This window comes from Ahaetulla prasina, chromosome 2 (genome assembly GCF_028640845.1).
Source record: "Ahaetulla prasina isolate Xishuangbanna chromosome 2, ASM2864084v1, whole genome shotgun sequence".
Classification (NCBI taxonomy): domain Eukaryota; kingdom Metazoa; phylum Chordata; class Lepidosauria; order Squamata; family Colubridae; genus Ahaetulla; species Ahaetulla prasina.
In genome coordinates, this window is record NC_080540.1 from 11,830,526 (window position 1) to 11,843,608 (window position 13,083).

General features: G+C 34.9%; 1 pseudogene; it reads right to left on the reverse strand.

Annotated features, from left to right (window-relative positions):
* Positions 1–317: 317 nt before the first annotated feature.
* The window catches only part of LOC131192522 (zinc finger protein 850-like), a 51,688-nt pseudogene continuing 38,922 nt past the window's right edge, over positions 318–13,083 (reverse strand).

Sequence of the window (13,083 nt, forward strand, 5' to 3'; positions counted from 1 at the left end):
TCTCTTCAGTGTGAGTTCTCTGGTGTCTCACCAGGTCAGAATTCCAACAGAAACTTTTCCCACAAACTGGACATTCATAGGGTTTCTCTCCTGTGTGAGTTCTCTGGTGTCTCACCAGGTAAAAATTGCAACTGAAACCTTTTCCACAATCTGGACACACATAAGGTTTCTCTCCTGTGTGAGTCCTCTGGTGTATCACCAGGCTACATTTCTGACTGAAACTTTTCCCACAGTATAGACACTCATACGGTTTCTCCCCAGTGTGAGTTCTCCGGTGTATAATCAAGTAGCAATTATGACTAAAGCTTTTCCCACAATCTGCACATTCATATGGTTTCTCTTCAGTGTGAGTTCTCTGGTGTCTCACCAGGTCAGAATTCCAACAGAAACTTTTCCCACAAACTGGACATTCATAGGGTTTCTCTCCTGTGTGAGTTCTCTGGTGTCTCACCAGGTAAAAATTGCAACTGAAAGCTTTCCCACAATCTGGACACACATATGGTTTCTCTCCTGTGTGAGTCCTCTGGTGTATGACCAGATTGGAATTCTGCTGGAAACTTTTCCCACAATCCGGGCACTCATATGGTTTTTCCCCAGTATGAGTCCTCTGGTGTATCATCAGGCTTGAGTTCTGCTGGAAACTTTTCCCACAATCTGGACATCGATATGGTTTCTCACCCGTGTGAGTCCTCTGGTGTATCACCAGGCTACAGTTCTGACTGAAACTTTTCCCACAATCTGGACACTCATATGGTTTCTCCCCAGTGTGAATTCTCTGGTGTATAACCAAGTAGGAATTATGACTAAAGCTTTTCCCACAATCTGGACACTCATATGGTTTCTCTCCTGTGTGAGTCCTCTGGTGTTTCAGAAGGTTAGAATTGTTGCTAAAACTTTTCCCACAATCCGGACACTCATACGGTTTCTCCCCAGTGTGAATTCTCTGGTGTATAACCAAGTAGGAATTAAGACTAAAGCTTTTCCCACAATCTGGACACTCATATGGCTTCTCTCCTGTGTGAATCCTCTGGTGTTTCACCAGATCAGAATTCCAACTGAAAGCTTTCCCACAATCTGGACACTGATATGGTTTCTCTCCTGTGTGAGTACTTTGGTGTTGCACAAGGTTACCATTTTGATTGAAACTTTTCCCACAAACTGGACATTCATATGGTTTCTCTCCTGTGTGAGTTCTCTGGTGTCTCACCATGTAAAAATGGCAACTGAAAGCTTTCCCACAATCTGGACATTCATATGGTTTCTCTCCTGTGTGACTCCTCTGGTGTATCACAAGGTTAGAATTATTTTTGAAACTTTTCCCACAATCTGAACACACATATGATTTCTCTCCTGTGTGAGTTCTCTGGTGTATCACAAGGTTAGAATTATTTTTAAAACTTTTCCCACAATCCAAACTCTCATGTGGTTTCTCTCCAGTGTGAGTCCTCTGGTGTATCACAAGTTTAGAATTATTTTTGAAACTTTTCTTACAATCTGGACACTCATATGATGTCTCACCCATGTGAGTCCTCTGGTGTTTCAGAAGGTTAGATTTATTACTGAAACTTTTCTCACAATTCAAACACTCATATGGTTTCTCTCCTGTGTGTGTTCTCTGATGTATCACCAGATTATAATTCTTACTGAAACATTTCCCACAATCCAAACATCCATATGGTTTCTCTCCTGTGTGTGTCCTCTGGTGTATCACCAGGTTGGCATGCTTACTAAACTTTTGGGCACACTGTGGGCACTGGTAGGGTTTTTCTCCAGTATGGGTTCTTTTATGCCGAATAAGTTGGGAAGTGTAGCAAAAGACTTTGTCACATTCGGGGCATTTGTATGGTTTTTCACCAGTGTGGATCCTCTGATGCATAATCAGCTCTGATTTGCAATCTGTGCTTTTCCCACCATATGCAAATCTGTGGAGCTTTTCCACCACTGATTTCTGATTTGTTCTTGGATGGTTCAAGCTGTTTGATTCCTCACAGGGTAAGGCCTGCATTATTGTCTAGAATAAGCGCTTCCTCCTCACAGACTTCTAGATATTTCCTCTTTTTCTGAATCTGGAAATGTTCCACCTTAATTTTTTTTATATAATGTTTCCTTCAGTTCCACATACAATGCTTGTTTATTCAGAATCTGTTTACACAGGTTCGCTTTCCTTTTTAAAGCTGCTTCTGATTCTCTGTCATACAGAAGGCTCTTCTTGGCATTCCCTTTGCCTGTAAGATTCACATAAAAAAGATACTTTAATTACTCTTTATAATATGGTTGCAAGATGTGAAAACAAGAAAAAAAGCATATATAACAATGTTGCAATATCTCAGGGGTTGCCACAAAGAAGAGGGAGTCAAACTATTCTCCAAAGCAACTGAGGCTAGAACAAGAAGCAATGGGTGGAAACTAATCAAGGAGAGATGCAACTTAGAACTAAAGAGAAATTTCCTGACAGTTAGAACAATTAATCAATGGAACAACTTGCCTGCAGAAGTTGTGAAGGCTCCAACACTGGAAATTTTTAAGAAAATGTTGGATAACCATCTGACTGAGATGGTGTAGGGTTTCCTGCCTGGGCAGGAGGTTGGACTAGAAGACCTCCAAGGTCCCTTACAACTCTGTTGTTGTTGTTGTTGTAGTAGTAGTAGTAGTAGTAATTATTATTATTGAGAGCAAACATGCCCAGACTGCTTGATTAACCACTCCCATTCACTATGAGACATAAAAGACTAAGTTCAAATCTTCACACAATCATGAAATTCTAATGTTGACTCGTGCAAATCACAGATTGTCAGCACTGCAAATTGTTATAATCATATAGATACTTGGAAATACTGAGGATAGGAACATGGATACACATATATTCACCAAAAATACAGAAACACACCCCTCTATCTGTGTGTACCATATGTATCCATGTGTATTTTTTGTCTACAAAATGAAATAGGTATAGTATGTGAGCATTAACAGAAGAAACGCTCATACATTAATGCTGAAAGTTTAAGGAGCAAACAGGGTGAACTTAAAAGTATTAGTACACATAGAATTAGTGTTCTAATTAGTATATCACAGAAGTGAATACACCCTGTCACATTTTGCAAATATTTAAATGCATCTTTTCATGTGACAGCACTGAAGAAATGACACTTGGCTACAATGTAAAGTAGTGAGTAGCCCTGGTTGATCCAGGAAAAGCCCTTTTTTCTAGTGAGGAAGATTCGGCCAAGAAGCTGCTGAAGTTGGGACAGCTCCGGAACAGAAAGATTGGTAAGGAAATGTGCTGGTGTGGTGAGAGACTCTTTTCTTAAAAAAATTTTTTAGAAATCACCCTGAGATTTAAAGAGAAGATAAAATAGAGGGAAAAAGAAGTTGAGCAGCAAAATTAAAGACTATCTTTATCTGCCTTTTAAAAACTTTTTAGTTCGGGAGGATGCCCATAACTGATTTAGACATTGAGACTGGACTGGATTGGATTGAAAGTTATAGTTTATCCTCTTTGGAATTAAAAGCTCTTAATTCTCTCTTTGGAAAAACTTTATTTTTATATATATATTTTTTCGGCCTTTTATTGAATTAAAAATCCTTTTTAAGGGGGATTTTAAGATTTTAAGATGAACCAACACTGCCAGCTACTGGTTTGAAAAATATTATTTTCCTTTTTCTTATTTTTTTTATTTGCCTGAGTTAAGAAAACTGTTATCTTGTACCCTTCAAGGGCTCAATATTTTGTTTCAGTTAGATAGTGGGTGAGAGCATCAAAGAGACTTTGCAACATCGTTTACACAGGTGCTCTACCGGGTACTATCAGCTAAAAGAGCCTGAAAAAAGGGGACATTTTTTGAAAAGATTACAGTGACTCTGGAAAGAGAGCCGTTAAACAAATATTGGTGAATTGATAAAAGAGAGACATTTTTCTCCCCCATCCCTTTTCTTTTTGCTTTTTGATTGGGAAAGAGAAGGAAAAAAGAAAGAAAGAGAGCAAGTTTTTCTTTCCCCCCCCTTTTTTGTCTCCCCACCCATGTTTTTTTTTAGGGACTGCTTTGGATTATTGGATTAAGACATACAAAAGTCTGAAGAACTTCTGTTAGATTTTTTGCATTTTTTCTTTTTTTCTTTTTCTTTTGCTGTGCCTGTTCCTGTCTTTTGGAGTTGTTTTTGATCTTTTCTATACTATAATGAATAGAAAAGGAACAACATTTGGATCAGCTACTTCAACCCCTGCTTCTTCACCACCAGATAGTCAAAGGTCGATACAAACAATGCTTCAACAGGAGAAGGAGAAGGACAAGGTCAAAGACAAGGAAATTACTCTACAGCTGATTTGGCAGGGAATTCAAAAACTGCAAACAGATATGGAAAATATTGAATCGCAATCAGAGAAAATTGAACAAAGAACACAAACAATTGAGCAAAGAATGAAAAATACAGATGAAAAGGTTGAGGATATAAATCAAATGATGAAAAAATATGAAGATAGACTTCAAACGATTGAGGAAAGAGAAGAGTAAAGAGACAAAAAATTAGAAATATTGATAGTAGGCTGGAAGAGGTTGAAAAAGATAAAAGTGGAGCATTGGGATGGGAGATAGATAAAGCAGAATTTTACCTCAGGTTTCAAAATATAGAAGAGGAGAAGACTTGGCAGAGAAAATGACAGAAATCTTGGCTGAAGCTTTGGAAATTAATAAAGAAAAGATGATTGACAGTATTGACGAGATTTTTAGAGTACATACAAGATACACAACAAGACATAATCTTCCAAGGGAAGTTCACATCAGATTCACCAAAAAGTCCATTAAAGTGCAAATATTGCAGACCGCGAGAGACAAAACATTGAAATATGAAGACAAGGAAATTGTGGTGTTGAAGCAAGTTCCGAGGAGAGTGAGAGAGATGAGAAGAAAATACCACTTTTTGACCAAAATTCTATTACAGAAAGGCGTGAATTATAGATGGCTGGCACCAGAAGGACTGGTGTTTACATGGCAACAACAAAAATACAGAATTGACTCATTAGACAAAGCTAGAGAATTTCATGCAGAATATCTTAGAGACAGAAATGGATACAAGTGGAGAAGTCACACTGATTGAGCTACAGGAGACAGAACTGCTAGCGGTGATTGAAAAAGAACAAGGCGTGGTGGCTGGCAAGGTGGAAGCTAGACCACAACGTGAACCAAGATCAACTATACCTATAAATCCTATTAAGTCTGAATATGGAAGAGAGAAAATGGATAACGATAAATATAAACGGGCTTAATTCTGCTGCCAAAAGAAGAAAAACGTTCCATAAATTAGAGAAATTAAAATTAGATATAATTTGTTTACAAGAAGTACATATTAAAAAAAACCAAGAACATTTATTAATATATTCAAAATTGGCAAAAATATATACTTCACTGCCACAATGTAAGAAAAGGGGAATAGCTTTATATATAAGAGATATAATTGAGGCGAGATTAATATAGACAGATGAAAATGGCAGAATTTTGATAGTGGAAATAATAGATAATAATATGAAAATACTCATAATAGCAGTATATGCTCCAAGTGATTACCAAAAAGACTTCTATAGAAAATTACACATGAAAATTATAGTTGGACTATGAATATATCTGCATGATGAGAGATTTTAATGGTGTAGTTAATGGAAATGTTGATTATAAAATGCAAAAGGCAACGAAACAAAGTAGGAAAATCCTTCCAAAATTCTTTTTTAGGCTGGTAGAGGAAATAAACCTAAAAGATGCATGGAGAGAAAGAAATCCAGTAAATAGACAATATACTTGTTACTCAAATAGACACCTATCATGGTCTAGAATAGATAAGATATGGATGACAATGGAATTGACTCTTAATATTGAAGAAATTGACATAGAAACCAATACCTGGGCGGATCATCATCCCATGATAATGAAATGGAAAGGACAAAGGAAAGAACTAGATAGACTTTAAATACTACAATACTAAAAGATAAGGAATTTGTACAGAAAATGGAGAAGGAATTGATCTTTTTCTTCAAAGAAAACAAAAAAGAAGATACAACAATACAAAACAGTTGGGATACAATGAAGGCCTATATAAGAGGCCTGATGATAGATTATATAAGGAAAAGAAATGCAAAAAAAAAAAAGGCAAGCTTATAAAACATTAGAAATCAGTCACAAGAAACTTGAGGAAGACCTACAGAAATCTCCAGGGAAAAAATGAAAATGGAATTAATTAAACACAAAATGGGTTTAATTCAAAAAGAAGACTTAGCACAAAAAATTAGAGGTGCGAAACAGAATTATTTTGAAAATGCCAACAAACCAGGTAGATGGTTAACTTATAAATTGAAAAAAGAGAAAGAATCCCGGAAAATAACACGGCTAGTGGATAACCAAGGTCAGGCCTTGGTTATGGGAATGAAGAAAAGAAAAAAATTGTACAAGAATATTACAGGAAATTATATGAGCAAGAAAGCATAGAAAAGGAAAAAGTTAAGCAATATGTACAGAAAGCGAACCTACCACAGATTCCTAAAGATACTGAAACGATGTTGGAAGGAAATATAACAATGATGGAACTAATCGAAGCACTTTAAAAAATCAAAAAGTGGGAAGGCACCACTGACTGACTATAAGACATTTCAGGAGTTGTTGGGTCTCCCATTATTGGAAGTCATGAATGATGATAAAGAAGAAACTACCTGAGACATGGACAGATGCTTATATTACACTTATTCCAAAAGAGGATACTGATTTGCAGCAAATTAAGAATTACAGACCTATATCTTTGTTAAATTCAGATTATAAAATTTTTGCTTTAGTACTGGCAGAAAGACTTAAAAGATACTTAAATAACTTTATACATTCTGATCAAAATGAATTTCTGCCTAAGAGACACATTAAAGACAATACGAGGATAGTTTTGAATACCCTGGAATACTATGAGGCCCATCCTGAAAAACAGATGGCTTTGATTTTTCTTGATGCACAGAAAGCCTTTGATAACACGAACTGGAGTTTTATGCTTTTACAACTGGAACAGATGGGCTTTGGTAGAAAGTTCATTAAGGCTATAGAAGCCATATACCATAAACAAACAGCCAAAGTAATGATAAATGAAGAATTGACAGAATCGATTCAAATAAAAAAAGGTACAAGACAAGGTTGCCCCGTTACCCCTATTGTATGTTTTAACATTGGAAGTATTAAATAGAAATATAAGAGAAAAAGAAGAAATAAAAGGCATGAAAATTCAAAAGGAAGAATACAAATTACAAGCCTTTGTGGATGATCTGGTTTTTATTATTGAAGATCCATTAGAATCTATAACTAAATTGATAGACAAGATAGGAGAATATGGAAAAGTGGCAGGATTGAAAATAAACAAAGACAAAACGAAGATTTTAACAAAAAACATGTTAATAAAACAAAAAGCTGAACTGGCAGAACGATCGGAGATGCAGATCACAAATAAAGTTAAATATTTGGGAATATATCTGACAGCAAGATGCAGTACACTTAAAGAGAATAACTATAGCAAACTTAAACAGATTGCGTCAGATTTGGCAAAATGTGAGAATTTACAATTATCATTGATTGGAAGAATATCAACGATTAAGATGAATATATTGCCTAGAATCTTATTTTTGTTCCAGACTATCCCAATTAAATTGGGGAAAGGATATTTTGAAGAACTGAATAAGATAATGTTGAAATATATTTGGCAGGGTAAAAAAGCGAGGATAAAATTAAAACTACTGCAAGATGCAAGGTCAAGAGGTGGCTTTGGTCTGCCAAATTGGGAACTATACTACCAAGCCACAAGTTTAATGTGGATGAAAGAATGGATAACTTTAAGAAATATTAGAATATTGACTTTAGAAGGACATGACTTACTATTGGGATGGCATGCATTTTTATGATGCGGAGAAGCTAAAACACAGGGGTATTTTAGAAGACACTTGATAAGAGAGGCCTTGTTATTAAATTGGGAAAGGATTAAGAAAAACTATTATTTAGTGGCTCAGGCTGTAAGATAGCCTGTTATTAAAACACAGCAGCCTGCAATTATTGCAGGCTCGAATCCCACCAGGCCCAAGGTTGACTCAGCCTTTCATCCTTTATAAGGTAGGTAAAATGAGGACCCAGATTGTTGGGGGGACAATAAGTTGACTTTGTAAATATACAAATAGAATGAGACTATTGCCTTACACATTGTAAGCCGCCCTGAGTCTTCGGAGAAGGGCGGGATATAAATGTAAATAAATAAATTAAATAAATAAATAAAAAAATTTAAAAATCCCAGTCTGGGTATCAACTATTGAGGCATTCTCATATTCAATAATATTTAGAAAGGAACAAATTGTTAGGTATAATGAATTGTTGAATGAAAAGGGTGAACTAAAAACAATGCAAGAATTAGAAAGACAAGGTATAAAAATGAATTGGTTTTCATATTTGCAAATACGCTGCAGATATGATAAACATTTCAAAATAGAAGGTTTTTATAATAACTTGACTAATTTAGATAAAATTTTAACAGGTATGGATAATAATTTAATTAGAAAACTATATGGATACTTATTAGCGGTTAAACTAGAAGAACAACAAGTTAAAGAGACTATGACTGCTTGGGGGAAAATCTTTGGGCATGGGATTGATTTAGAAATATGGCAGAAATTGTAGATGCAAAACTATAAGATGACAATGTCTATGGGGTTGTCTGGACACTAGAAATATTGAAAATAAATACAGCAATGGAGAGATAAGAAGAAGGAGAGAGATGGAAAGGGAGAAGGAGAGAGAGAAAGAAGAAAGGAACAGGAGAGGAGGTAAGGGAGGGGAAAAAAGAGGGGGAGAGAAGGTTAGATAGGGAGGAGATGGGGTGGAGGGGGAGAAAGGAAGGGGAAGTAGAGAAGGAGTAGGAGAGGAGAGAAGAAAGGAGGTAGGAAGAAAGGAGTGAGAGGAGGAGAAAGAACTGCGGTGAAAAGGAAATGGAAGAAAGACAACCCCGAATATATTTGAATATATTAGAATAAAAATTGAAATAGATTAAAAAAAAGAATGAAAGGGAATAAATATAAATAAAAATGGAGAAATTAGAACTTGAGGGCGAAAGAAGATGTGATTTAATAAAATGAGCACAGAAATATTAGGAAATAAATAAACTATGAAAAAGAATATTTTGGCAAAAACTGTAACTAAGTAAAATATATTTGAATATATTAGGATAAAATTAAATAAATAAACTATGAAAAAGAATATTTTGGCAAAAACTGTAACTAAGTAAAATATATTTGAATATATTAGGATAAAATTAAATAAATAAACTATGAAAAAGAATATTTTGGCAAAAACTGTAACTAAGTAAAATATATTTGAATATATTGCCTAGAATCTTATTTTGTTCCAGACTATCCCAATTAAATTGGGAAAGGATATTTTGAAGAACTGAATAAGATAATGTTGAAATATATTTGAATATATTGCCTAGAATCTTATTTTGTTCCAGACTATCCCAATTAAATTGGGAAAGGATATTTTGAAGAACTGAATAAGATAATGTTGAAATATATTTGAATATATTGCCTAGAATCTTATTTTGTTCCAGACTATCCCAATTAAATTGGGAAAGGATATTTTGAAGAACTGAATAAGATAATGTTGAAATATATTTGAATATATTAGGATAAAATTGAAATAGATTAAAAAAAGAATGACAGGGAATAAATATAAATAAAAATGGAGAAATTAGAACTTGAGGGCGAAAGAAGATGTGATTTAATAAAATGAGCACAGAAATATTAGGAAATAAATAAAAATGGAGAAATTAGAACTTGAGGGCGAAAGAAGATGTGATTTAATAAAATGAGCAAGGAAATATTAGGAAATAAATAAATAAATAAATAAATAAATAAATAAAAATGGAGAAATTAGAACTTGAGGGCGAAAGAAGATGTGATTTAATAAAATGAGCACAGAAATATTAGAATATTGATTTTAGAAGGACATGACTTACTATTGGGATGGCAGGCATTTTTATGATGCGGGAAGCTAAAACACAGGGTATTTTAGAAGACACCTGATAAGAGAGGCTTGTTATTAAATTGGAAGTATTAAATAAACATTGGAAGTAAGTATTAAATTGGAAGTATTATGTTATGTTATGTTAAATAGAAATATAAGAGAAAAAGAAGAAATAAAAGGCATGAAAATTCAAAAGGAAGAATACAAATTACAAGCCTTTGCGGATGATCTGGTTTTTATTATTGAAGATCCATTAGAATCTATAACTAAATTGATAGACAAGATAGGAGAATATGGAAAAGTGGCAGGATTGAAAATAAACAAAGACAAAATGAAGATTTTAACAAAAAACATGTTAATAAAACAAAAAGCTGAACTGGCAGAACGATCGGAGATGCAGATCACAAATAAAGTTAAATATTTGGGAATATATCTGACAGCAAGATGCAGTACACTTAAAGGAAATAACTATAGCAAACTTAAACAACAGATTGTGTCAGATTTGGCAAAATGGGAGAATTTACAATTATCATTGATTGGAAGAATATCAACGATTAAGATGAATATATTGCCTAGAATCTTATTTTTGTTCCAGACTATCCCAATTAAATTGGGGAAAGGATATTTTGAAGAACTGAATAAGATAATGTTGAAATATATTTGGCAGGGTAAAAAAGCGAGGATAAAATTAAAACTACTGCAAGATGCAAGGTCAAGAGGTGGCTTTGGTCTGCCAAATTGGGAACTATACTACCAAGCCGCAAGTTTAACGTGGATAAAAGAATGGGTAACTTTAAGAAATATTAGAATATTGATTTTAGAAGGACATGACTTACTATTGGGATGGCAGGCATTTTTATGATGCGGGGAAGCTAAAACACAGGGGTATTTTAGAAGACACCTGATAAGAGAGGCTTTGTTATTAAATTGGGAAAGGATTAAGAAAAACTATTATTTAGTGGCTCAGGCTGTAAGATAGCCTGTTATTAAAACACAGCAGCCTGCAATTATTGCAGGCTCGAATCCCACCAGGCCCAAGGTTGACTCAGCCTTTCATCCTTTATAAGGTAGGTAAAATGAGGACCCAGATTGTTGGGGGGACAATAAGTTGACTTTGTAAATATACAAATAGAATGAGACTATTGCCTTACACATTGTAAGCCGCCCTGAGTCTTCGGAGAAGGCGGGATATAAATGTAAATAAATAAATTAATAAATAAATAAAAAATTTAAAATCCCAGTCTGGGTATCAACTATTGAGGCATTCTCATATTCAATAATATTTAGAAAGGAACAAATTGTTAGGTATAATGAATTGTTGAATGAAAAGGGTGAACTAAAAACAATGCAAGAATTAGAAAGACAAGGTATAAAAATGAATTGGTTTTCATATTTGCAAATACGCTGCAGATATGATAAACATTTCAAAATAGAAGGTTTTTATAATAACTTGACTAATTTAGATAAAATTTTAACAGGTATGGATAATAATTTAATTAGAAAACTATATGGATACTTATTAGCGGTTAAACTAGAAGAACAACAAGTTAAAGAGACTATGACTGCTTGGGGGAAAATCTTTGGGCATGGGATTGATTTAGAAATATGGCAGAAATTGTAGATGCAAAACTATAAGATGACAATGTCTATGGGGTTGTCTGGACACTAGAAATATTGAAAATAAATACAGCAATGGAGAGAGATAAGAAGAAGGAGAGAGATGGAAAGGGAGAAGGAGGGAGAGAGAAAGAAGAAAGGGAACAGGAGAGGAGGTAAGGTAGGGGAAATAAGAGGAGGAGAGAAGGTTAGATAGGGAGGAAATAGGGTGGAGGGGGAGAAAGGAAGGGGAAGTAGAGAAGGAGTAGGAGAGGAGAGAAGAAAGGGGGAAGGAAGAAAGGAGTGAGAGGAGGAGAAAGAACTGGGGTGAAAAGGAAATGGAAGAAAGACAACCCCGAATATATTTGAATATATTAGAATAAAAATTGAAATAGATTAAAAAAAAGAATGAAAGGGAATAAATATAAATAAAAATGGAGAAATTAGAACTTGAGGGCGAAAGAAGATGTGATTTAATAAAATGAGCACAGAAATATTAGGAAATAAATAAACTATGAAAAAAGAATATTTTGGCAAAAACTGTAACTAAGTAAAATATATTTGAATATATTGAATTGTATAAAATATGATATGGCCAATACTTTGTTCATGAATTGTGTATGTCTGTAGGGGGAGGAAACTAAAAAATCAATAAAAACTTGTTCTAAAAAAAACAAAACATGGCACCGCATGGCAATGAACTCTCTGAGGACCTAAAAAAACAAATTGTTGCTCTACATAAAGATGGCCTAGGCCCGTGATGGCGAACGTATGGCATGTGTGTAATAAGTGGCACGCGGAGCAATGTCACCTGCCATGCGCAAGGGCGCCCATTCCTCTTCTGGGTTTCCGGCGCGTGCATGTGCGCCGCCCAGCTAGTCTTTTGCTTACTTGTGCGCATGAATGTGCAAATATCAGCAGGCCTTCATGCATGTGGCTGTGCCAGAAACCAGAAGATCAGCCGGCCCGCTGATCGGCCCGCACGCATGCTCTCCAGTAACCAGAAGAACCTTGGGTGAAAGTGACCACATCATACTGGAATTCAATAGAAAGCAAACACAAGGAACAGAATATAATCGAACCGGTGTCTTAAACTTTAGAAGAGCTGATTTTAACAAACTCAGAGAGACCCTAGGCAAAATTTCATGGATAAAAATCCTGAAGGGGAAAACAACTCAAGAAAAAAGGGAAACACTGAAAAATATGATCAGCCCAGTCCAACACAATACCACTAAAAAAGAAAAACAAGAAATCCAAGAAGGAACCAGCATGAATGCATAAAGATCTCTCTGATAAACTGAAAGACAAAAAGGATAAGTACAAGAAATGGAAAGAGGACAGATAATTAAGACAATATTAGCAGATAGCCCGAATCTGCAAAGATGAACTCAGGAAAGAAAGGCTCAGAATGAACAAAGACTTGCAAGAAAAGTCAAAGAGAGAAAGTAAAGCAGCATTCTTTGCATAAGTC